The sequence below is a fragment of the Phalacrocorax aristotelis genome, chromosome 9 (genome assembly GCF_949628215.1).
Source record: "Phalacrocorax aristotelis chromosome 9, bGulAri2.1, whole genome shotgun sequence".
In the NCBI taxonomy this organism is placed as follows: domain Eukaryota; kingdom Metazoa; phylum Chordata; class Aves; order Suliformes; family Phalacrocoracidae; genus Phalacrocorax; species Phalacrocorax aristotelis.
In genome coordinates this window covers 13,164,356-13,189,580 of record NC_134284.1, presented here as the reverse complement: position 1 = coordinate 13,189,580, position 25,225 = coordinate 13,164,356, and the positions used below count along the sequence as shown (strand labels likewise).

The 25,225-nt window shown below is 41.2% G+C and overlaps 1 protein-coding gene and 1 long non-coding RNA gene across 7 annotated transcripts in view; both read left to right on the top strand.

Annotated features, from left to right (window-relative positions):
* The window catches only part of ANGEL1 (angel homolog 1), a 164,449-nt gene that overhangs the window by 44,186 nt on the left and 95,038 nt on the right, over positions 1-25,225 (top strand). The window lies entirely within an intron of this gene.
* The window catches only part of LOC142061914 (uncharacterized), a 45,662-nt gene that overhangs the window by 12,596 nt on the left and 7,841 nt on the right, over positions 1-25,225 (top strand). For 2 of the 4 annotated variants that reach the window (XR_012662300.1, XR_012662301.1), the window contains exons 2-3: positions 14,445-15,032; positions 24,609-24,776. This is a non-coding gene — a long non-coding RNA (uncharacterized LOC142061914). The remainder of the gene's footprint in view (positions 1-14,444; positions 15,033-24,608; positions 24,777-25,225) is intronic. The other 2 variants (XR_012662302.1, XR_012662303.1) reach the window with 1 other exon arrangement.

Genomic DNA, 25,225 nt, shown 5'->3' with positions numbered 1-25,225 from the left:
GAGGGAAATATCTCCTCATAATGCAGCTGCTCCATCCCCTAAATTCCTGTGGTACAATTCATGTGCTTGCATGAAACACAAGTGCTTAAATGTGGATACAAATAAGTGTCTCACTAGCTGTGTTTCCCAGCTGTCTGTCACAAGGCAGAGTTGGCTGCCCAGTTAAAGCCGCCAGAGTGATCACAGCATAACTATTTTTTTGAGCACCTTCTGTTTGACCTTTTTTATAGCTGTAGCAAGCAGATTCCAAGAACGCTTGTGGGTTGAACTGCAGCAGCTTTCTGTGTTTGTGGATGGAGACTGGCCAATTCACAGCCATGCCTATGGATGTCTAGCTTTTTCTTGGCCTGAAACCAGCTGTTACAAAGGGCCAGATCCTCACTAGTTGTATGTGGAGTTTCTGGTCATTTTGGTTACGGTGGTGGCCAGTCACCCATTTGTACTTTTTGTGGTGATTCTTGCCTGTTCCAGCACTGAATGTGTAGAGTCACGTTTTTACTTCTTGGTAGTTAGTACCCTTGCTGTATGTGACAGGGATATCCATGTGAGAATGTGGCCAGTTGCAGGGCACGTACAGGTATCAGCCACACTTGGAGGCACTTGCACTGATTTTGGCCAGGACGCTGATGCCCTCCATCCTGAGAAGTGAATCTTTAGAGGAATTGATGCTGCAGGCAGCATCTGCCAGCTCACTGGTCTCTAAAAAGGATGGAGGTTACCTTCAGATGATATGGTACAATAAAACTGATTCTTATATGTTACTATTCTTGACTTCTGGCAGTTCATTATAGATTAAGTTGTCTTGGTTTATTGAAAACAATCCAGATTTTCACTTTCACACTTTCACAGATGACTGAGTAGCTTTTCTTGGGACACATGTTGAACAAAGATCCTTTTCTCAATTTTTAAGTCCTGTAACTGATTTGGCCAGATAATGAAGGGAAGGGTGAAATGTTTAGTTTTATTTTATTGGTAAGAATTAAAGGGTGTAAAAGAAAAGACAACTAAGATTAATGCTTCATCTAACTAAACATGTATGACTATACAGTTCTGGTAAGCAGAAGACTGCAAAAATAAAATTTGCTGTATTTTTTTCTCTTTCAGAAAAGTAAAGATTTAAAAAATGTAATGAAACCAAGAGTGGCTTTCAGATATTACTAAAAATCACAGAATGTGTTCACCTACTCTCATCTTTTTGCTGATTTTGCCATATTCATGTGGGAAATAGTGTAAACTACAATAGTTTTGTGTTGCAGTGACCCTAATTGTGTAAGGCATGGGGCACATTTTCTCTTGCAGGTTCTATACACACAGTCCTATGAAACCTGCAGCTCTGGATACATTCTGTATTGGAGTATCTTCCTGTCTCTTACTAATAATAATACTTCCCAGAGTAAATCTTCCATGCCTCTAGCCGCTGCATTTTCACTGCCAAGAATGTAACCTTGTTCATCCTTTGTACCAAATGGTGTCTTGGAAACTTCATAGGTCAAACTAAGTAACGACTACATACGAGAATAAACTCTCACAGACAACTAGTGGAGAACAAACACATACATGGTTGATTCACCCATGATCTCTCATCTCTTGTTCTCAAAATACTTTCTACAGACGATCTTAGGAACACATGTTGTTGCCATAAACCGTGGACTCAGCAGAGATATTGTTTTTATAGTGAATGATAATCTTCCTTTCCACAAACTCTCACTGTTTCACACTAGCAATGATCTATCTCTTTTTCCTTAACAGAAGCACACAACATTCTTCCTTCACATGTACCAGCTGCTTTTTCTCTTGGATGCTTTACCAATGCTTATCTGCATAAACACAGGGTTCTTTTTCTCAATATGTACTCAGTTATACTCAGAAAGGATTTCTGTTCTTGAAGGCCTTTTTTTCAGCTATCATAGTTGGTGTGCTGGTTTTGGCTGGGATAAAGTTAGTTTTCTTCATAGGAGCTAGTATGGGGCTGTGTTTTGGTTTTTTTCCTGAAAACAGTGTTGATAACACAGGGGTGTTTTTGTTACTGCTGAGCAGGGCTTACGCAGAGTCAAGGCGTTTCTGCCTCTCACCCCACCCCACCAGCGAGGAGGCTGGGGGTGCACAAGAAGCTGGGAGGGGACACAGCCGGGACAGCTGACCCCAACTGACCAAAGGGATATTCCATACCATATGATGTCATGCTCAGCAATATAAAGCTCGGGGAAGAAGTGGGGGGGTCGTTCGGAATGATGGCGTTTGTCTTCCCAAGTAACCATTACATGGGATTGAGCCCTGCTGATGACTGAAGGTGACTGAACACCTGCCTGCCCATGGGAAGGAGTGAATGAATTCCTTGTTTTGCTTTGCTTGCGTGCACGGCTTTTGCTTTACCTGTTAAATTGCCTTTATCTCAACCCATGAGTTTTCTCACTTTTACCCTTCTGATTCTCTCCACCATCCCACCAGGGTGGAGTGAGTGAGCAGCTGTGTGGTGCTTGGTTGCTGGCTGGGGTTAAACCACTACATTTGGTCTAACAAAACTACTACACTGGTCTACAAACACATCTTAGAATAATTTGCAGCTACAGCAATGCTAATGCTGGAAGGAAAAAAAGTGACTGAAGGAAACTGCTCCCTCTGCTGTGTAATCCTCCTACCAGAAGCTCTGCACTTGCAGTATTTATTCAGCTTTGTTTTTCCTATGACAAAGTTATGTTGCTGGGTGTTGATTCCTTGTGCATAGTAGAAATTTTGAGAAACTCTCAATCCCTGGGCTTTTGACAACAAAACACTAATTTCTTAGTCACACTGGTGAAAAGAATAACATTTTAATATTTATAAATATTAGTATAACATTTAAAATATTGTAACAAAATAACTATAAAATATTTCAAATTCCATGAGGTATCACATTTATGCGTCTTTTAAAAACAGTCTTTCTAGGATTTTGGTTCTATGAGGTGATACTACACAAAGAATTTTTTAAAATTTAAATAATAGTGGAAATATCCGTTGCTTTTAGTAGTTTTTCATGTACAGTAGATACACTGCTAATTGAGCACCTTTCATGTAGCATAGAGTGTGTTAATAAAATTCCTCACTGGTATCTATGTAGCATAGATAGAGCTAATAGGCTAAGAATTCCTTGGTGGTGGTGGGTTTTGGTGGTGGGTTTTTTGGTTTTGTTTGTTTAGCTTTTACTGTTTTTATTTCATTACCTTCCTTCTGGGAAAACTTGTTTTTTAAAGGGTAGACAAGTGTGTCAGTATTGCTAGTGTGATTCCTGTGGTAGACAAGGCATTTGAAAGGGGAAGGAAGATGTGCTGGAAGGTCATGCAGCAATCGCCTGATCTCTTGAAGTCTGTTTTCCAGGCAGATGCCCTGGGAAGAACACTGTGAACTCTCGCAAGTTCCTTGTCCTGGTATCTGTGAACAGGCTTGTCCTAGGGGAGTTCAGCTTCAGGATGCTTCAAAGACGGATATTCAGTCTTCACGCTAGTTGAGACTTGATACACAACCTATTGCAGAGAGAGAGACAGTGGCCTTAAACAAACATTCACAGCATCTAGTTTAGTGCTTTGTTTCTGAGCAGTGGTGTGCTTTTAAAGCAGATCTGGTTGCCCTCATTTACTGCATGCTGGTTCATCTTACAGGGTTATTCTGGTGTGTGAGAACCACATATAAAATCCTTTGGAAAGAATGGAACCAAAATCTGTAGTTCTGGGTGTGTACCAGATGCATCCAACCCACAAAAGTCTGAAGGAAAGATTGGTTCTCACTACTGTAAAGCCCTCCAGTATGTCCTGACCAATCCTGTACCATTAGAAGGCTCTCAAGCTATGGAGAACACTTGCAACATAGAATAACAAAATAGTTTCGGTTGGAAAGGACCTTTAAAGGTCATCTAGACCAACCCCCCTGCAATCAGCAGGGACATCTTCAACTACATCAGGTTGCTCAGAGCCCCATCCAGTCTGACCTGGAATGTTTCCAGGGACCGGGCATCTACCACCTCCCTGGGCAACCTGTACCAGTGTTTCACCACCCACATTGTAAAAAGTTTCTTCCTTGTATCTAGTCTAAATCTACGCTCTTTTAGTAGAGGGTAAGACCTCTCTTTTAGGTCCTTGTCCTAGTGCCATAGGACTTACTGAAAAGTTTGACCCCATCTTTTTTCAAGGCTCCCTTTAAGTACTGAAGGGCTGCAGTAAGGTCTCCCTGGAGCCTTCTCTTCTCCAGGCTGAACAATCCCATCTTTCTCAGCCTTTCTTCATAGGAGTGGTGCTCCAGCCTCGGATCATTTTTATGGCCCTCCTCTGTACACGCTCCAACAGATCCATGTCTTTCCTGTGTTGAGGGCTCCAGAGCTGGCTGCAGTACTCCGGATCGGGTCTCACGAGAGTGGAGTAGAGGGGCAGAATCACCTCAGCCACACTTCTTCTGATGCAGCCCAGGATGCAGTTGGCCTTCTGGGCTGCAAGTGCATGTTGTTGTCTTGTGTCCAATTTTTGATCCACCAGTACTCCAAAGTCCTTCTCCTTCTCAGCTGCTCTCAATCCCTTCATCCTCCAGCCTGTATTGATACTGAGGGTTGCCCTGACCCAGGTGCAGGACCTGGCCCTTGGCCTTGTTGAACCTCATGAGGTTCACATTATCCCCCTTCTCAAGCTTGTCCAGGTCCCTCTGGATGGCATCCTGTCCATCAGGCATGTCAACTGCACCACTCAGCTTGGCATCATGTGCAAACTTGCTGAGGGTACACTGAATCCCACTGTCTATATCATCGATGAAGATATTAAACAGTACTGGTCCCAGTATGGACCCCTGAGGGACACCACTTGTCACCGGTCTCCACCTGGACATTGAGCCATTGACCACTACCCTCTGGATGCAATCGTCCAACCAGATCCTCATCCACTGACCAGTCCATTCACCAAATCCATATCTCTCCAATTTAGAGGGAAGGATGTTGTAGGGGACCAAGTCAAAGGCCTTACAGAAGTCCAGATAGATGACATCCATAGCTCTTCCCTTGTCCACTGATGCAGTCACTCCATCATAGAAAGCCACTAGGTTGGTCAGGCAAGGCTTGCCCTTGGTGAAGCCACGCTGGCTCTCAAATCACCTCCCTGTTCTCCATGCACCTTAGCACAGCTTCTAGAAGGATCTTTCTGGGCACAGAAGTAAGAACTGCTTGTTCATATTCACTTTCATATCTGCCATTAGTTGCCATCCCTCATCTCTGTGTCTTTGCTGCTCCTTTCTCCATCTTTCTCCTGGTTTGAAATGGGTTAATTTCTTTAGCTGTCCTATTTCTAATGCAATCTACCCTGCTGAACCCCTCCTGTCTTCTAGCAGCCTCTTTTATTTAAGTATTTGTCCTTTCTACTGCAGTCTTTTGCAGTTGTGATAAACTCCTTCAGGGTCCCTGAAGATCCAGCGAGAGATAACCTGAGACTCTGAAGAAACAGTGCTTTTAATCAACCTGTGTAGCAAGAAGTCTGAAAGTTTCTCTTGTGAAAAGATAACCCCATAGCAAAATCAGGATTTCTATGCCCCATGCAAGCAGGCCAACAAGTAGTGTTATATTATATCCAAGGAGATAAAGGCTCAATTCTTAAATAACCGGGAGAACAATCATTTTACACCAGCAGTATGCCCTGTTTCAGAGATTTCAAGAGATCTTTATGTCAGAACATACCACTGACCCTACCACTGACTTTGGGTCTTGGGGTCACCTGGGGTAGAGTGTGGAAGAGATCATGTTCTGCAGCAGGATCTGGAATGTTTGCTCCAGTAGCTTTCCACGATCTCTCTAATGGCAAATTTGGTCTTACCTCTTGAGCCTGCTTTTCACTGTGTTCTGGTGAGCCACAGAGTTCAGAGCTTGTTTCTCACAAAAATTAGGACAGATCAGTATGTGTCAGTTCTCTAGTTACCCTACAGAGAGGTCAGAGAATTTCATTGTATCCACAGGCATTTGTGGCTGGCCAGCTTGCTTTTCTGTCCCTTGCAGAGTCCTCTGATAGAGAGAGGAGTAGTATGGTCGCCATCTACCTCTCCCTGTCAGAGGGGTTCTGGGACCACTTCTTAGTGAGGAGGAGATCCCATTTCAGTTATGGTTCAACCTTCTTTCTTCTCCTCAGCTGGCTTCCCAGTCACTGTTCAAAAGCACTGCCTGAGCTGCTGCAGGCAGGGGTCATTGAGTGTTTTGCGTAGCCATTCTGCAGGAATGATGGGGCCCTCACAAAGTCGAGGTGCCACCCATCAGGGGAGGAGTCTCTGACAACGTTGTCCAGTACCAACTACAGTTGCACAAATTCCCCAGGTTCATACTTACTGAGGCTTTGGGATGTCTTTGGGCTCACTGTGTTACTGTTGACAGCTCATCAGTTTCCACTGCAGGCTGGGAACTCCTCACAGGTGTATGAACACAGCATACTTGTCACTGTGCTCTACTTGGCTTATGATCGTAGTGGGATCTGGAATGGAAGTGGATATTGCAGCTGCTGTTTGGTCTGTTTTAAATAGATAAATGCCTATCTTTGCAGTTAATGCCTTTAAAGTCATAGTATATGTAATATAACTTCACTGGAATATGTTCTTCCACAAGCCATAGCCCGTTACTTTGAAAGTTAGACCAGGCTCCTCCCACATGCATGGGATGTATCACTACCTTATTCTTACGCTTTTCCCTAGGTATATGCCATTGGTCTCTGTTTATAGCAGCACAGACTTCAAGAATTGTTTAGATGTCTTTATTCAGGCTAAGTGTTCCAGAGTTGAGTCTGTTCTGGGACTACACAGTGACTATTAGGCAGTGTAGGAGAAGTTGTCAGACCTTTGGTCTGACCCAGTACACTTCTTGTAACTTCCACCTCTGCTCCCTTTGTTGGATGAATTTTGCAGAATACCTTGTAGGTCAGCATATTTCTTCTGTTTTAGCCAAAGAAGGGAAATGTTTCATCTGAAGACCTGTCTCAAAGAACCCTTTTCTTTTTAGTCACCAGACATTTGGCTTTTTTACTTCCACTAACATGGAGGTAGTCTTTCCATCTGGCTTTTCCAAGCATGAAAGGTCTACACAAAGGGTAGATCATATCTGTGACAACAAGATCCACTGTCTATTTTTATTCACCTTCCCCATTGCATTGTTGAGGCTTTTACATTCTATGGACAGAAAGAGATACAAATACTGAATTGAGGCCATTGATAATAAAAAACAATCTCACAAAGGCAGATGCTGAGGAAATGTGTACTTGAATATGTGGTTAGCAAAAAAAAATACAGTGATAGCAGCCCAAGGAGGCACTTAGCTTGTAAGTAGTTTGAGTTTTCTGCGTTTTGGCTTAGAATAGTGCTGTGTTTGCTGGAAAAGGGAAGAGTGAAAATGAAGAAAAAGGAAGACATCAGTTAGTGTACCTGGAGAATGTTGTTTTCTTTTAGATTTACAGTGGTAAAATAACATGTCAAAGTAGCTGAAGGGCTATTTCTACCCAATTTACAAACTATAGTCTGATATAAAGGTTCCTTTATTGTTGTATTTGCCTCTTTCTGTTTCTGAATAACCTTCAAGAGTGCAGTGAGTTCAGAACTGAAATAAACTTAGCTAGACGTCAACATTATATGGATACTTCTGCTGCTCAGAGATCACAAGGTTATGATGGCTCAAAAAGTTGAATCTGGGACACTGCTGAACACTTACATGCATATAAAAATACATAGGGAGGCATCAGCCAGAATACACAAATACATGGAACAATACACAGCCATTGATTAAAGTTGTGATGAAATAGTGTGTTCTATGAAGTACCTTTTGTGTCTTTCTCCTTAAACCACATCGTGGAGCTTACTACCTACAAAAAGCAATAGATCTTGAGGTAGGAGTCTAAAGTCCAGTAGAGATTCACAAGGTTGGAAGGGACCATCTGATCCAAGCTCCCTGCTTAGAACAGGGTCAACTTGAGCAGGTTGTTCAGGACCACATCCATTCATGTTTGTGAATTATCTCCAAGGATGGACACTCCATAACCACTCTAAAAAATCTTTTCCAGTGTTTGGCCACCATCACACTAAACTCTTCTTTTCTTATGTTTAAATGGAGTTTCCTGTGTTTCAGTGTGTGCTCATTGCCTCCTGTCCTGTCACTGGATACCACTGAGAAGAATCTGGTTCTGTCATCTTTACTTCCTCCCATCACACATCAGTAAAATCTCTCCTGAGCCTTCTTTTCTGGAGGGTAAACAATTTTACCTCAACCTCTCCTCGTATCATAGGTGCTTCAATCCCTTAATCATCTTTGTGTCCTGTTACTGAACTTGCTCCATTATGTTCATGTCTCTTGTGCTGGGGAGCCCAGTGCTGGACCCAGCACTCCAGGTAGGATCTCAGCAGTACTGAGCAGAATGAAAGGATGACCTTCCTCAACCTGCTGGCAATGCTTTCCCTCATCCAGTCCTGGAGGCCATTTTCCTTCTTTGCCACAAGGGCACGTTGCTGGCCTATATTCAGCCAGGATCCGTAGAATGCTTTCTTCAGAGTTGCTTTCCAGCTAGTCAGGCCCCAGCCTGTTCTGGTATATGGGGTTATTCCACCCTAGGTGCAGGATTTGGCATTTCACTCTGTTGAATTTAATGAGGTACCTATTGGTCCGCTTCTTCAGATTGTCAGGGTCCCTCTGATGGCAGCACAAGCATCTGGTGTGTGAACCAGTCCTCCCAATTTTATACTGTCTGCAAAATTGCTGAGGGTGCACTCTGTCCCATTGTCCAGACCATTAATGAAGATGTTAAATACTATTGGCCTCAGTATCAACCCCTGGCATACACCAATAGTGACAGGCCTCCAGCTGGACTTTGTGCCATTGATCACAACCCTTTGAGCCTGACAGTTCGGACAGTCTTCAGTCCACCTCACAATCCATTTATCCAGCCCGTGTTTCATCAGATTCTGAGGAATTTCAAAGACTTAGTAAACAAATGCCAAGAATGAATAGGAAAGTGAATCCTCATTCTTGTAATATCTATAATATGTTTATTGGATGGACAGTAACAAAGTGTTTCTTCTGAATTACTTTGATTTTCAGTTTACAGAGAAATTCACAATTCCTCCTTTGCTATTTCTGCATGGATGAGTGCAGTGTCAGGTTTCTTTTGATATGAAGAGAGAATTAATCAATATTCCCTGCATAGCTGATTCAGTGAAAGTGTGAGTTCTACTGTTGTATAAATTATTTGGTTATTTGTACTTCATGTAGCTAGGCCATCTCTAGAAAGCTGTGTAAACAATATTAATAAAATTAATTATGTGAGAATTTCCCCCAAACTTTTAAAATACTTGGGTTTTGAACAACTTAATTGCCCTTTTGCCAGGTCAGATCATGAGTGAGTTCATGTGAGTGAACTGTATCGCCCTGAGGGCAGAGAGTTTTTCATAACATCTCTGTGCAGAATAAACAGCAGAAACTGAATTAGTGCAAGGTCCTGAATATTTCTGAAAGTGCTTGCTAATCTTCTGTTTGGGGGGAATTAAGAGCTGTTTCTATGACCCATCTAACTGAGCAACAGCTAGATCTCAAAGAACCAGCTCCTCCAGAATGTGTGGGGACTGTCCACACACTTCAATGCTTTCCAAGTGAATTTTTCACTGTCTCCCCTGGCCCAGATGATGGGATTGTGCAGGTTTTCTCCAGAAGCATGTCACTGCTGTTTGTTAAGAGATTCTGAGGGTTAAGTACACTGATTTGGGGTTTTCTGTCTCTTTCCCAGCACAGAGCATGCAAAGTGTCTCGGTGTGAGGAATCAGCATCTCAGACCCACTAAATCCTTCTATGTATTCAGCAAAGTATTTGCCTTCCTTTGTTGAGTGGTGCCCAACAAAACACATATAGGAAACAGGAGGAGCATCTTTCTGCCTGTCTTAATGTGCATTTCTTTGTTTCCAGGCCCTCCTGGCACCTTTTTACATGCCAATCTTAATCCTGAGCATCTGACACCTCTCCAAGAGTTCCTGAGGTGCCAAACTCCTCTTAGCTCTAGAAAACCTCAGCACACTTATCTTTGTTTTAATTAACCCATCTTTACCCTTCTGAAGGATCTCCTCAAGTAGACTTTCTGTCATTCATTTATCTTCTTGTTTATGTAGCCCTAGGAGAGCAGGGAGGATTATCAGAGGGAAATTATGACTCTTCTCCTTCATCTAGAATTTATGTTTTTGTTGGAACGTAAAATACATGAATGGAGTTGTCTCAGTATCAAAAACAGAGGTAGAAAGGTAATTTCTCAGCGGAGATCTCATACATAATCTATGATTGCTTTCTTGCAGGCACTGGTTTTCTGGGGTAAGAAGGGCATATGGGGCTGGCATCTCCACATTCCTTTGTGTGTCCATTTTAAATATACCCATTCAAACTCATTCCTGTTGTCTTTAACCTTGACAGAACTTCATACAAATACATTTGTTTTACCATAACATTAATAATCATTGTGAGGTCACTTGTAATCAACCTACAACAGACCAACAGCAGATACTTTCAACGCGAAGATGACAAAAAAGAGCTCTTGAGCTCAGGTTAGCTGTTAACTCCAGGCTTTTACATTTCAGCAGTAGGACAGCAGTGAGAGTTTGAAGCATATATAGGGTCTCTCAGAGCGCTGTCAAGGCAAGGACTTATCTTGTGATTTACAATTTAAAGCTTTATGGACAAGTGAGTATTGTCTGTTGGTGATGTTGGCTATTCTTTGGCAACTGATGTCATTTTGCCCTGTCACAAAGATTGCTGCTTGCTATTTTAAAATGGTACTTCTGGCTCTCAAACTTGGCAGTGTGAATCTGTTCATGTTTAGGTACTGGGTGATATGATTGAAACACTTTTGGCCCCAGATGAAAAAGAAAGGTCAAAAACCTTTCAGAACTCTTCTTCCAGAAAGCCAATGCAATGCAGTTAGCTCTGAAACAAGCCTCATGTTAAGACATCCTGCTTTTGGAAAAGGGCTGTGCTTGAGTATTACAACTCTGGCCCAACTCTGTTTTCAAGATCAATGCGGCTTCAGGCATTAGTCCCTGTTAGGCACAGTGGGAGAACATAATGGGCCTGAGCTGTGAAAGCCTGCAGTGCTTTACCTTTATCAACCCATGAAGCGCAGCATGTATGGACACAATTACATCTCTCCAGCTGACCTCCAGCTGTAACCCTCATACCAAACAGCTATTTACTGCTGACTTGAACAGCTCTCATCACTCCAGTAAGCACTGACCTGAGCACCTCTAATACCCACTGGTTTGAGCTCTAACCAGCTTTTCTTCTGCTATGTGTCTCAGCTTTCTCTATAGATATGCAGGGCCTGCCTATATATACAATCTTCGGTACTAATGGAGAAGACAATGAAAAAATTATTGGGAGTGCTTGAATGGATGCTGACCTAATCCTGTGACTGCCTCAACCCTTACACTCTGCCTCAGGCTTCTGGTATATTGGCCACACACTGAAGTTTATAGGTTATTTGTAACATTAGATTTTTTTTTTTAATAACATTCTCAACATGTCAGATGGAGAGTGCCATAACTTGATAACTTCGCAGGACGGCTGTTGACAAGCCAGCAGCGTACCTTCTGTGCAATGGGGAAGCCAGTCCCAAACAGCAGTTCTGACGTGATGTTAATGCACAGTGCACAGTTTTTAGGGCACACAGCCATTTCCATCCCTCTCTGTTAACACCTATTGTCAACTTTTCTGCTGCAGTTCAGGAAGCAAGAAGTTAATTCTCTGCTTATTGGAGAGTAGTGAGATGGAGCAGTGGGAGACTGCCTACTGAGTCTCTTTGGCGGGATGTAGGCAAGGAGCTGGTGGGAGTTTTGCAGGGCTGGTTCAGGTAGGAAAACAGGGACGAGAATTTCGCTTGGTAGGAGACTTTTGCTGCTGAATTGGTTAATCTACTTCCCCAGATCATCACTGAGCAGGACATAAAACATTTTGAATTTAAGGGTAAGGTAATCTTCCTGGCCACAAGCTCAGCTCAGTTGTGAGGACAGAACACACTGCAAAGCTAGGGAGGGAAGTGATTAACAGGACATTATAATGTAAAAAGATCTGGGTGGCTAGTCTTGGCTTACATAAAGATTGTAAAGTTGCTTCATGTCTTTCTGGTTCCATTAAAGTGAAATAAATGGTGGCCAGCTGGCAGAATATCAAACTCATGTATTTAAGTGCACAAATTGTTAAAATATATAGGGTAGAGTCTGGGCTGCAGGAGTTGAGATCTTTGGGTGTTTGTACAAACTTTATGTCTGTATGCTGAATGTTTAATGGAAATAACAATTTAAACACAAAATTTCTTCCTCAGCCTACATCATATATTAAGTTAGTGTATGTCTAGGTCAGCACAGGTGATCAGAGGGAAAGCAGGGAGCCTTAGAACGGCAGATTGTACCCCTGACCAAAGAACTGGTTCAATGACAGGGCATGGGAGTCCCTACAACCTACAAAGTGTAGCAGAAAGCATGTTTTCTCCTCCCTGGGAAACTGAGCTCCTGGCAAAGAAAGCATGAGGCACCTTCTGTTGACACTGGTCTTACTGCGTGGCTAGTGAAGCAGATGACTGCACTCACTTCGCAGCAGTCCTATTCTGGCATCACAATGTATTTTTCAGATTAGACTGAGAACATCTTTCCCCTCCCCTCTCCCCACATAGAGTGCTCAACCGTTGTTAATTTGTGCACGTAAAATCTGGCTATCAGCACCTTACCTGTCCCTGGCCCAGTTTCCTCCTGCTTGTTGTGAGAGGCCCATCCGTGATGTAATGGGGATAAGGCAGGGAGAGACTGCCGTGTTCAGTGCTTTCAGAGGGCCTCTCTGCTGTTTTCTACTGAGGTAAAATCAAAGGTGGGGACACCCTCTGTCATCTAGTGGCAATGCACTACCTTCACTGCCCAGTCTCAATGTTCAACTGGGCTTAGCAGCACTGTTTCACCTTGTTTTGTGTCCTTTTGGGTTTTTTTCGTGAGATCATTAGAGGGACCCAGCTGATGTTGCTCCATAAAGGTAGGCAAATACTGAGAGTAGCTCAGGATTATTCAGACAAAATCTAAAATGTGCTTGTTTCTTCAGTGTCCTTTAGTTGGTTTTGAAACTATGTTGTTGTGAACAAGTTGATTGAAATTTCTCATCATGAATAGTGAGTTTAATGTGGAATGGTCCCACAAAGTGAACCTGGAGCTTCTTGGCAAAAAAATTATTCCAAAATGACATTATTTTTGACTGGAGAATGGAAGTAAAATTATATGCATTACAAAATGCATGTAAGGAACTCATTGTACATAGGCTCCAGATCAAGACTGTTCACATGAATTATTCAGTGGATTATTTTACTTGAATAAAAGCCGATAACAAGGACAGGCGTGAGATATTAGATGTTTAGAGAATTCACTAAGGTGAAATTTATCTTCATGTTTGCTTGACTTTGCTTAGTTTCTCTTCTGTGACAAAAATTTTAGTGTAGTCCTGTGAATAGGGGCCATCAGACTCCTATTAATTGACTTCCATAAGTTTTTATTCCTTTATGAGCTTCATTATAAAACCACTTTATTTTTATTACAGTTGTGACTGTTTTCATTATGGAAAGCAGTGGACTAAGAGAAACTTGTGAGATTATGAGTCTGGTCTGAAGCCAGAGAGGGAACTTTTCAGTGGAAAGATTAGTACTGAAGGTTTCTATCACTTGTGACCAAGAATTGGTTTGGGAAAAAGTTAGAGAGGGGGGGATACTGAAGAAAATAAGGGAATTTGGGAAGGATGAATAGTTTTCCTGTTAAAGGAGAGGTGAGAAATATGTAACTTCAACTTTCTAGTCCTCCATACAAAAAGAAAAAAGAAAGAAAAGAAGAAAGAAGAAAAGAAAAGAAAAAATTTACTGTTTTCCGAGGAGATACATAAGTTGATGTATCCTGATTCTACCACCAAGATCAAACAACTTATCTTTGTGTTTCAGTTTCTTCTCTGCAAAATGAGGATAAGGATATCGGGCAGTAATGTGGTTTGAGAGCTATAACTGCAAGCTAACACAGCTGTATTCTCCTTTGATGTTGAATGCTCAGCATGATGCAGGACCAAGAAGTTGCTGGCTAAATGATGGTGGAATTTAGGAGCATATGACAGTCACAGAAAATATTTTATTACAATAACAACAATAATACATTATCAATAATATATTAATACAATAATAATTAAAATAATTATTTTACACAAATTAATATGATTTATTCTGTATCCTTCTGTGCTTTTTTCCCCATGGGGGAAAATAAGGCAATTGCTTTTTCCAATGCTGAGATATAAGCTACAAAGCTGATTTTGATGAAAAATTAGCCTATGATCTCTTGATGAATGATCAAAACAGGTACTAAAATTTAGGTTCTTTTCAAAGTTCTTTCTGTGGAACAATTTGTAGCTTTTACTCTGTTTTTTGCAGGTCTGTTGGCACCCCTTGTCTCCTTCAGCTACTGCACATAACAGTACAGTTCACGTGGTACCACCTGATAGCTCTGCTTTTTCCCAGAAGCATCAGATCTCCTGTGTGTGTGTTGTAAAGGCCTCTTTTGTGTGAGTGTGAGTGGATTCAATAGGTATTTATGGACCTGGGGGTAGAAATAGACACCAGAAGACAGCAAGACAAAGAGGGGAAAAGTGTGTGCTGAGAGGTCATGTCTGAAAGTCTCCCAAAACCTGATAAGCTCCAGAGGTCAGTAATTCTGTTGAATCCACGAGTATGGATATATTAGCATGCAAGTCAGCTGAATCTGTTGAAGGCCACCAGCAACACGAGGGTCAACAGTGCATGTATGACTCACACCACATCCAAGACAGTGGTGGCTGCTATCTGCAGACAGGAACTACAGGTGTCTGTATATATATGTATATATATCTACACACCAGTTGAAACAAGGAACCGCTTGAAGCACTTTCTGAACACCTGCCTGGAAGCTCTTGTCGTATCAGTACAATCCTCTGCTCCTGATGAAATGGCTGGGATTGGCCTCTCAGCTGTTGCTCCGGTCTGGTAACTACAAGTTAGTGTGTTGACGTGCATGAGTGAGCTGTGTGAAGTGGATGTATTGTGTGTAGTTATTTGCTATTAAAATTAATGGCTGGATTTTATTATTAATAACAGCTTTATTATGAAAAAAGTGTTCTTGTAAATATGGGTTGTGTTGTCTGTCTTCCTCCAACTTAATACTCTGTCAGGGAAAGGAAAATTTTCAACATATGCACTGAGTAATCCAGGCACACAGATAAATCTGTGTAAATTCCTCAATGGCAAGTAATGAGGCCAGAACGAGTCTGGAGGACCAGTCAGGGAACTTATGCTGGCACATACAGGGTCTGTATGTCATGGATGAGAACTGCCTGTAGTTCTGTTCATATACATTCATAAAACTAATTATATAGGCTTATTTAGACTAGTCAGGTTATTTTAATGGGTGCCACATTTCTTAGGTGCTAAGATGTGTGTTTTCTTTTGTTTTGGCAAGCTGGATTTTGGATAAAAAATGTAATTTATGAAAAATTTACAATAAAGTATTGAAATTTTATTAAAGTACCTGAAATATGTTAGACACAGGGTTTGCATTTTCAAACCTTTAAAAATTTTATTAAAATACAGGAATTTTATTAGTATGTGGATATTTGATTATTGGATACCTAAATTGTGAAGACCGGAATCAAGAATGATGTACTGGAGGACAGAAAGTTTTATATGAAAGGAGGAAAGATATCAACAGGTGAAAATAGTGTTGGAATATATATGGCAGTAGACTGGAAGACCTAGGCCTAAGTTTGCCCCATTTTGGCAGTGGTAGTTATCATTCTCTTCTCTCTGGCTCTTGTATGTGACTGGAAACAGGAATATTAGTTACCTTCTTTCTCAGTTCTCAGGTGAGTTTCAGCTGTCATTGAGTTAATGCATAGGAAGAAAATAATATCTCTTTACTTTCTAGCTAGCAATAGTGAAACTAATTAAGGAATAATTTTTTGTACAACGAAAGCTTAATATACTGGGACAATGAAAATACAGGTTTTGTTCTGTTGTGAAGGCTGGAAATATGCTTGTCATGAATAATGATGTTTAACAGACATGAAAGACTATTATGTAAATTTGTATTTGTCAGAGCTGCAAAATGGAGACTAAGTACTAACTATACTGTCAGTGTTATGCAGACCTTTGATTATAAAAAGCTGAATTCTGTAGAGCACAGCAGTGCACAAGAGACAGGCTGGTTGGAGGAAAAACTCAAGACTGTTATTAGCTGCAAAGACAGTTCATTCAAAGAGGTGTTCAGCCTGCTGGGAATATCTATTTCACCCTAGGCATGCTTTTACTGTGTGCTTCATACAGAGCATAGTTTTAGCAGTCCCCTGAAAATTTTAAATCTGCATGAAACATGGCACAAGCTTGCAATGACAGTAGGATGGCTTTCGGGAGATCATAGAGCAGCTTTTAATATTCAAGTGCTGTGACTGTGTATCCATCAAAAAAAAAAAAATCTGTGGTGAAACCATTAGCCCTAAATTTTAATGCAAAAAGTAAAACCTGTTAGTTCTCCAGACCTTTACAGCAAGATCTCCATTGACTTTGAGGCAAGGATTTTGCTCAGTAATAAAACTAGTAACTGATTCAATCTTTACAGTTATTACTTGTGTTTTGCTGAAAGGTGATCTAGCAAAGTGGAACACGTCTCTCTACAATTCTCAGTGTGATTCTTATGAACAGCCATTTATGGGTTACCCTAAAATGTCAGAAAAAAAAATTCACCATTTTGTTAGCTAAAGATTTAATTTTCCTTTTACTGTTACTAGTGTAAATGCAAACACCTTACAATTAATGGAATTATTAATCATTTGCAAAGCTATGTAAGACAGAGGAAAACTTAATTTTCTTATTAGCTGTTGCTCACTTATTTGCTTCACCCTTGTGTGAATTAATCTAACAGTAGACACCAAAGCATCAAATGTGATATTAACCTATTGTAATCTTCAATGAAAAAACCTAACAGAATCCAGCTCTCAAGAGTTGACAAAAAGTCAATGTTATTTCAGGATCTTCCCCCTGACTGATCAAGCCACCATAGGAAACAGAGCAGGGATAAAACTTGCTGCAGACCTGTCAGTGAGGAAGTGCTTCCCTGGGTGAATAATTCCAGTGTTCATCAGCTCAAAGACATTTAATGTGTGACAGAACTGACAGAAGACAGACAGTGGTGTCTAAGAAAACCAGGTTAACCCCATAAAAGGAGCTCTAGGACAATAATGGGCTGCATTACCTTCTGTGATGGCTACGGTAGATCCTTCTCCTGGTCCTTACCTTATATACTTCCTCCCTGAATAAAAATTATCAAGTGCATACATATTCAGGAGAAAGGGTTAAAAGTTTTGCTAAGTTGCTTTTATTATCTAATATAAAATCTTCACAACCTATTTGAGACATAAGTGTCTAAAATATTGTACTCATTAGAAGTACGAAAGCCATGTTTTTCCAACATCTGTAACTGAATTCAAGTTCCTGATCTTCCAGGCTTGCAGTTTGAGTGTGCTATTCCAAGAAATACAAGATGAGCACAAGGGAGGAAGGAGAGAACTGTTGACACCAAAATCACAGTTTTAGTCACTCCCCTTTGTTTAAGGTCAAGCATCATACCTAAAGAAATAATTTCTCCTTCATCTTCCTTTGCAAATCAAATTAATACATGAAGCATTCTCCTCTGATGCTCTTATCCTATAAGCTTTTCATCTGTAAGTTTGTGGTCCCCAAGACAGATTAGGATATTGGTGCTGTGCATGTCCTTGTGAATCAAAAGACCATCAGCTTTGTGGGGTTTAACCTGCTTTTGCTTGAGGGAGGCATTGCTGCAACTGTATCTCAGGTTTCTCCCTTTGCTTTGAGAATGCTTTGAGACTGGAGACAAGTCCATGACAAGCTATGGAAGGTGAGAATTTGGTGACTGATGACTTTGAATTTCTTCTGCTGTTATATGGGTCTGTAAAAAGAGAAAATCTCAGCAGAGCATGCTGGTCAGTAGCAAGGTGATGTTTGGATAGGGTGATAGGGCCCTTCCAAGTCTTGTGGTACCTGTCTGTCTGAGTTAAATGACACCTAACCTTGGTCAGGCCTGGAAGGACACTTTTTGTTCAAAAAAAGAAAAAAATGTACACGGTGATAAGACCATTTCCTTTCTCACAGCGTCTCCTTTAATGTCAGGCCTGAAATATGAAGTCATTAGGGGATATTAAAACAGTGCTGACAAACTAATTAACAAAAGACATTACGCCGGATGGGCTCAATTTATCCTTTTTAATGGTTCTTATAAATGGGTGCCGCCAATTAAAATTAATAAAGATTTACCAGCGATTGCCCAGCATACACTGTTAAGGAGCTCCACTGAAGGTCGCCTTAAAGTCAGCCTTGTCAAAGCTGCAAGTTCAGCTCCCAGTACCAAGCCATGCTGAGTTACTCTCAGTTATGTTTTCCCAGGCAGTTTCTCTTTCTTTGTATTTGGCTGAAGTTTATACACTTCTGTCTCTGTCTCTTTAAAAACTCATCCATCTGTCCATTGACTCTATTAAAAAATATCCCCCCCGCACTATTAGATTTGTCACAGTTTCACAAAGGAGAATCTCAACAGTCAGTGTAATGAGAACTTTGTTCTTTCCAAATCTGTCTGTTATGAAGAAAATCTTGACATACAGCTTTCTTTTTAAACCACTCTTTATTTTGTTGATGTCAAATTAAGGTACAGTGCTGTCCCTGCTTAGGGGCAGAGTACAGACAATCAAGAATGCCCTGGGTGGCTGCAGCTTTGTCCAGCCTAGACCAGACTGAACTCTGCCAAGCTATGGTCTTACAGCCACCAGCATTCCACTATGTTTGTTGCTTATGTCAATAAGGACATTTAGAAATTCATCCTTATACTTTCATGAGCCCTCATGCTGAAAGAGTTTCAGCCAGCTATGTGGGAAATTAAAACACTAGTTGGTGTAGGTGATTAGGCATTAAAAATATGAATTAGGAATGGATCTAGGGAGAAGTCTGCTAATAGCCCAGTGGCTAAAAATTGGTGACAAACGGTAACTTACTTCTAACAGGTCCACTAACGGGAAAACAGCTAGACAGGCTAGCCATGCAGCCACTACCCTGACCAGCTCATCTCTCGGGTTCTGCCCTCCATTTCCATTTTGTAAGGTAGTGGGCCAGGTAAGCTGGCTGAATGCCATTCTTTTCTCCCTTAGTTTCCTTGAAACAAATGCTGGCAGAAAGACTGCTGGAAGTGGCTAGATGCGGATGTAGCTGTAGCTTGTGCTGGGCTGCGTTGGCAGGTCCGTGCTCGTTTCTGTGTCATGGGAATGTATTGACTGTAATGGGCAGGAGACAGACTCTGTGGGAGAAGGTGGAAATGTCTGCTTAAGAACTGAATGATTTGGCACAATCTTTTGGTGTTGCTGCTATTAAGGATTCCCCAGAAGGCAGCAATGAGGGACAACTGCTGTTGTATTCTCGTGCACATTTAGAACTAGATCCCCAATGTGAGGTGGCAAGAACATGCTGACACTTTTGGAGACTTGCAAACAGTTCCAGATTCATTACTCTTCAGTGCCTGGTAAAGACTGCTATATGCTGGAAAGAGGAGACCAGAAATGCTATCCTCTGTTCTGTTCTATCATTTCTTTGTAAAAATACTGATGAAGCACAGTAAATTAACATTTCAAAAAAGGAAAGAGACCCATGGGAGCAATGGTAAATGCAACGTTGCACAAGCTAGAGAAACATCTCAGCTGATTTTGTGGGAAACCGCCTCAACTTGCCACAATCTGGGCAAAGTGACCCTGCTGGGTCAGCTGATAAAACTCCAGGGATATGAGAAAGATTAAATCTGTGAGAACTTCAAGAGAGCTGAAGCTTCATGTTGTTGTATAGCTGTAACTACAACACAGGACCTAGTTTCTTACTTTCTCTACATTTGCTATCTCACTCCCCCACTTTAGAGTATTCCAAGCACATAGTGAAAATCTATACAGTGTATTCCAGGAGTGAACATGTCCTCCTTGTGAAACTTAAAGGACAGGATAACAGAGAAAAGTGTTTCAGGTTTTCTGGAGAGGAAGAGAGGGAGAGGTAGGAAAGAAAGGAAGGAGAAAGAGAAGGAATAAAATCTAAGGAATTGGAGAGAAAACTAAACAGAAACACTGTTACTGAGTAGTCTTTCAAATTGCTCTTAACCCTTCTGCCAAATTTTAATTACTCATCTAGATGAACATTGGTTAATTTTTTTCTCACTTACAAGCAATATTCTCTGGCAGAAAGGTACATTTTTTTTCTGGTTAGAAGTATGATACACTGGGACTAAGAGACAGACTTTGGACTCTGGAAGCAAGTTCTCTGCTTTGTCAAAACAAGTCAACTGCAAGATTATAGGTTTAGAAATACAAGTTCATCCAAGGTTTTTCAGGAATGACTTGTGGGTTCACCCTGTCTCAATTTCCTTCTTTATTTCTATTATTTGCTGTGTGAAAAGACGTCAGATGGGTCTGGAGCAGATAATATACAGTGGTACGGTAGTCGATAGAATCTCAGCTGAGAAAGGTTGAATCTTACCAAGCTTTCTGTAGAGTAAAGTTCTCATATATGGATATGTCTGATCATTTTGAAATACATGTCATTACAGAGCCCTCAGCCCCTTGAGCTCTCTGAAAACTTAAAAGCCCCAGTAACAGCAACACTTATGAGACCAGTTGCCCAAAGCAAATTCTCTGTTGGCTTGCCTAGTAAGTTGATATTTAAGTTGATGACAAGAAGGTATTTGCACACCACATCAGTACTGATTTTAGTAGTACACCGAACCTGGACTCTTCCTACTCCACTTGGTTAAAGTCTCATTTTCTGTACTGCTGAAAATATTCTTGAAATAAGTCTTTTGTTGAATCCAGTTCCTGCCCTGTGTCCTATTACACTTAATGTCACAGGACTATAAATTGTTTACTGTCCCATAGTAAAATTTTGGCATAGATATTTATGGCAGAGGTCTTCATCTTTGTAAGTCTCCTTCAATCTGTTCTCCTGTGCCAGCCTGTTGGATGATGGAAAACTTTTATGTTTATCATAATATGAATAGCTTTGTACTGTTTAAGGGTACATTTTTCATTGACTTGTTGATTTTGTTAAAATAAACACATAACCTTTAGTCTTGTGTTGCCTGATACTGGTCCTTAGAACAAAGATTGTTTATCCTCAGATAGTTATTTTTTCCTCTTCATTTTCTCTCCTCTCTATATTTCTGATGCAAATATAAGTAAGAGCTTTGTGGTGTTCCCTGTAAGTGGTTCCATGTTTGGTAATCAGTTTTCATGTGGCTCCGGAAAAAGGAAACTGAAGAAACGAAAACGCGTTCCGCAATCTAACAAATATTCAGCTAATGGCAAGATACATGTATTTTGCATGTTGAAAGTTCTCTTACCTGACCCTCTAACTGCCCTGTAGCAGAGGATCTGCCTACCCAGGGCTTTGCATTTTTTCTAGCTTTGTACTACTCAGTCTTCTCAAATTACCTGTCGCTCTGCAGGATTTTTTTGAGCTAGATCCCCACTAAAATAACCAGGTGAATGAGCAGGAAAAATGACAGATGAGAACCAAAAATGAAAAGCAGCAGAGGATCGTGATTTCAAAAGGTCTAAATAGCAGGAAGGAAAATAGAGTGTGAGGGATTTTACTTTCTCCTCATGTTCAGTCATAAAACATTATCATTTGGAGAGGCTACTCTGGAGCTTTCTTGGCTTCAGCTCCCACAGTGTGCAGAGCTGAGGAGACATAGTGATTATCAGTGGCAGTTCTCTCCATACTTTTCTGGATCTTTCCATCCTGATGGCCATATCACCTAAACTCCTTGGCATCCTGGAATCATCTCATACAATGAACTTAAAAAAAACCCTACTATTCAGGAACAGCCATATATAACCTGCAGTCACTTTTGGCTAGAACGTGGCAGCTGTTCTGTAGCCCAAGGCAAGACCATGCCACAATTGGAAAATAAGATCTGCCAGTTATTTCACAGCATCCTGCAAAGCAGCAGGATGATTTTGAAGAGATAGTGTAGGTATGCACAATAAAAGTAAGAGGTGTTTGCTGTTACTTTGCTTTGTCTTTTAAAAAGGGACCACATGTCCCAGATTTTGGCTCCTATCTTCTCTGGTAAATAGCACCAAGCCTGATGGACAGGGTGGGTCCTGCTTGTGAGCTGGGACATACCTTCAATATCTCTACTGTTTTACTGCCTCCCTTTTGGCATGACCCCAGATTTTTCTTTTCAAATATTGCTGCCAATTGCCCCTCTTAACTGAAGATATTGGTAAGCTATTAGGTGCACCACTGAGACTTGTTTTTTTAAGTTTGGGTATGAGCTCTGATCCACTGATGCAGCGACTGCCAATCAGACTTATTCAGGGTGCGTTAGAGTGGAATACTGGGGTGTATGTGTTGCAACCTGGTTCCAGGCTACTAAGCTTTGCAGTTTCCTCAAACAACCCTGCACTGAGGGATCACCAGCTTTTGCCTGCACTCTTGATGTACAGTACATTAATTGTGCCCTCCCTAATTCCTGCTTCAAGATAAATCTCTTGCGCTCCCATTATTTGGCTAATTGCTGTGGATTATATGGCAGTCGGGTGCTCTTTGGCAGGGAAAGATTAATGGAGGACATTTCCATTGTTTTGATTTCATTTGCTAATTGCTGTGTGGAGAGGTGGTTATGTTAATTCATCCTCTCTCCTTGTTAGATAGCACGTTTTTGTTTAGCATGTGCTGGAAAAGGAGTAGGTTGCCAGGAATCCTAAATGTTTCTTTGTCTTGCTCTGTGGATTTGGGAGGGGGAGGTCTTCAGGCAGTAGGTCAGTTTTATCATTGGGTAGATGGAGTGCTCATACGCTTAGGTACTTCAGTATGTTTCCATGCACAGGAAGTATTAATTACAGGTGCACAAAATGAGGAATAAAGAATTTTCTGCATTTTTGCTGGAGACTGGATCATCTGCTTGTTGGTCTCTTTGTACCTCTGTCAGACTTGTGGTAGAAAGTCAGAACCCCACTGAAAAACCTGGGCCTTTTAACTGAGCATGTGCATCACCATTCTGGCCACTGGACAAGATGCAGGGTCAGAGCCTGTGAGCAGCTAAGCATCCTTGCTCTCTCACTGAACCTGATGGGAATTGAGTGCCGTTACTAGCTCTGTTTTTATTAGGTAATTTTAAAAATTACTGTCACCAAATGTGCAGTTCTCTCAACTATAGATAAATGTGGAAGCCTGAGGAAACAGGTCAGATAATTGAGCCATTCACACTTGTTAGTCAAAAAGGAGTCCAAGCCAGTCACAGGTGACTGAAAATTGCTGCCATCTGTTGCCTGTTCTCTGGCTTTTGCAAAGTGCCTTGGATGTCAGTCTTTCCTGCTGAGACAGATGTTCCCACTGCACATCTGTAATCAGGTATTTGTACTAATTGCCCCTTCCCATTGACAGGTTCATCCAGAGCCATGAAAAAATCCACCTTCACCCCAGCAGAGATGCCTCAGAACAGAAATATTGTTGGAGTAACATCTGAAAGGCATAGTTGCGAGGAATCTGCCCAGCGCCTTCTATAATTTAATTGTTCTGTGAATAAATGAGACCCCTCAGTCTCCAGAGTTATCAGCTTGACAGTTTTTACTAGAACAAAATTATTTTGGTTCAGTGGCTGCAGCTATTAATTTAGGGATCTAGACATAAAGTCTTTATTATGGAACACTGCCAGTCTTTCTACTAAGAATGCTGTCAACCAGTCCTCTTAGTTTGGGGAAGACAAACAATCTGGCCATCTTTAGGTCTGGTTGTTTCAAAGAACTTTAAATTGAGAATAATAAAATCAATTTCTGTCACTGGATAGTGATAGAAATAATTTTGCTAAGCTGTTTATGTTTCTGATAGTTTGTAGCAGAACAGAGGGGCAGGGTTTAGTTGTCTTTGGATTTAAGAACTCTAATAATTACTTATTTTTTAAATTTCTGTGGAAGTCTTTCTGTTCTCACTTTATGAGAATATAAACAGGAGCACACTTACCTGCTGTAGACTGTTCATTATTTTTCTATTGTGATGACAGCATCTTCTTGTCTCTCTGGTAAATTCCTCAGAAGGAAACATTTTGGGGCCTCTTACAATTTTGTTGCTCTGCTGTTATAGTTATTGTTTCAAGGTAGGCTCCCTGCACTAAGGTACCATCTATTTCTGCAGTGCCTGTATATTTCCATTATTCGTTTTGCATCCTTTTTAATTTTCTTCCCACTGCTGTGAGCTTAGCCATAAGATAAGCTTAGCCTACAGCAGATCTTCTTGGCTGACCAGTAAAATTCCACCCCTTATAATGTCCAGATTTCAAATTAAATGGCTGTGCAACGTCATATCTGATCTTGGACATCACTGGATTATAAACTAGGAATCTTCAGGCACTTTCTTAATATTCTTTAAGATTAAGAAAACCAGAATTTAGTGTTTAGAGTGTGTGCTATATGCAAGCTGTCAAAGTTGCTTTGTGTAGGTCTTCAAACTGTATTTTATGTCTCCCAGAAGGGTGAAGATTTGAGGAGGCTGCCAGGAGGTTTTAAGGTGCTGCCCTCTTTCAGGTGTCCCAGAAGATGGCTCTGCTTTGTTATAAGTGATTCCATTTGGAGTGCTTGGAACTTCTCTCACGTCAGGTTGGCGAACTTCAGCCCCAAGCAGGACCCTTGGTGTAAGGTAGTCATTGCCTTGAACGTGGGAACTGGTTTTCAGAAATCTCTTCATAGCTACTCAGAACTTTAGGAGTTATTACTCATGGTCTAGCAGGGAAAACTGCTTTCTTTTGCTGTATGTGTCACTGCTAGAATGTTTCTGTAATTGTGGCTGAGGGTGGTGGAAACATAGAATCATAGAATGTCCTGAGTTGGAAGGAACCTGCAAGGATCACCAAGTCCAAATCCTGTCCCTGCACAGGACAACCCCAAAATTCACACCATGTGTCTGAAAGTGTTGTCCAAATGCTTCCTGAATATCATCAGGCTTGGCGCCCTGACTACCTCCTGGGGGAGCCTGCTCCAGTGCCCCAGGTGCAAAATTTGACACTTGCCCTTGTTCAACTTCATATGGTTGGTGGTTGCCCAGCTCTCTAATTTGTCCAGATCTCTCTACAAGGCCTCTCTGCCCTC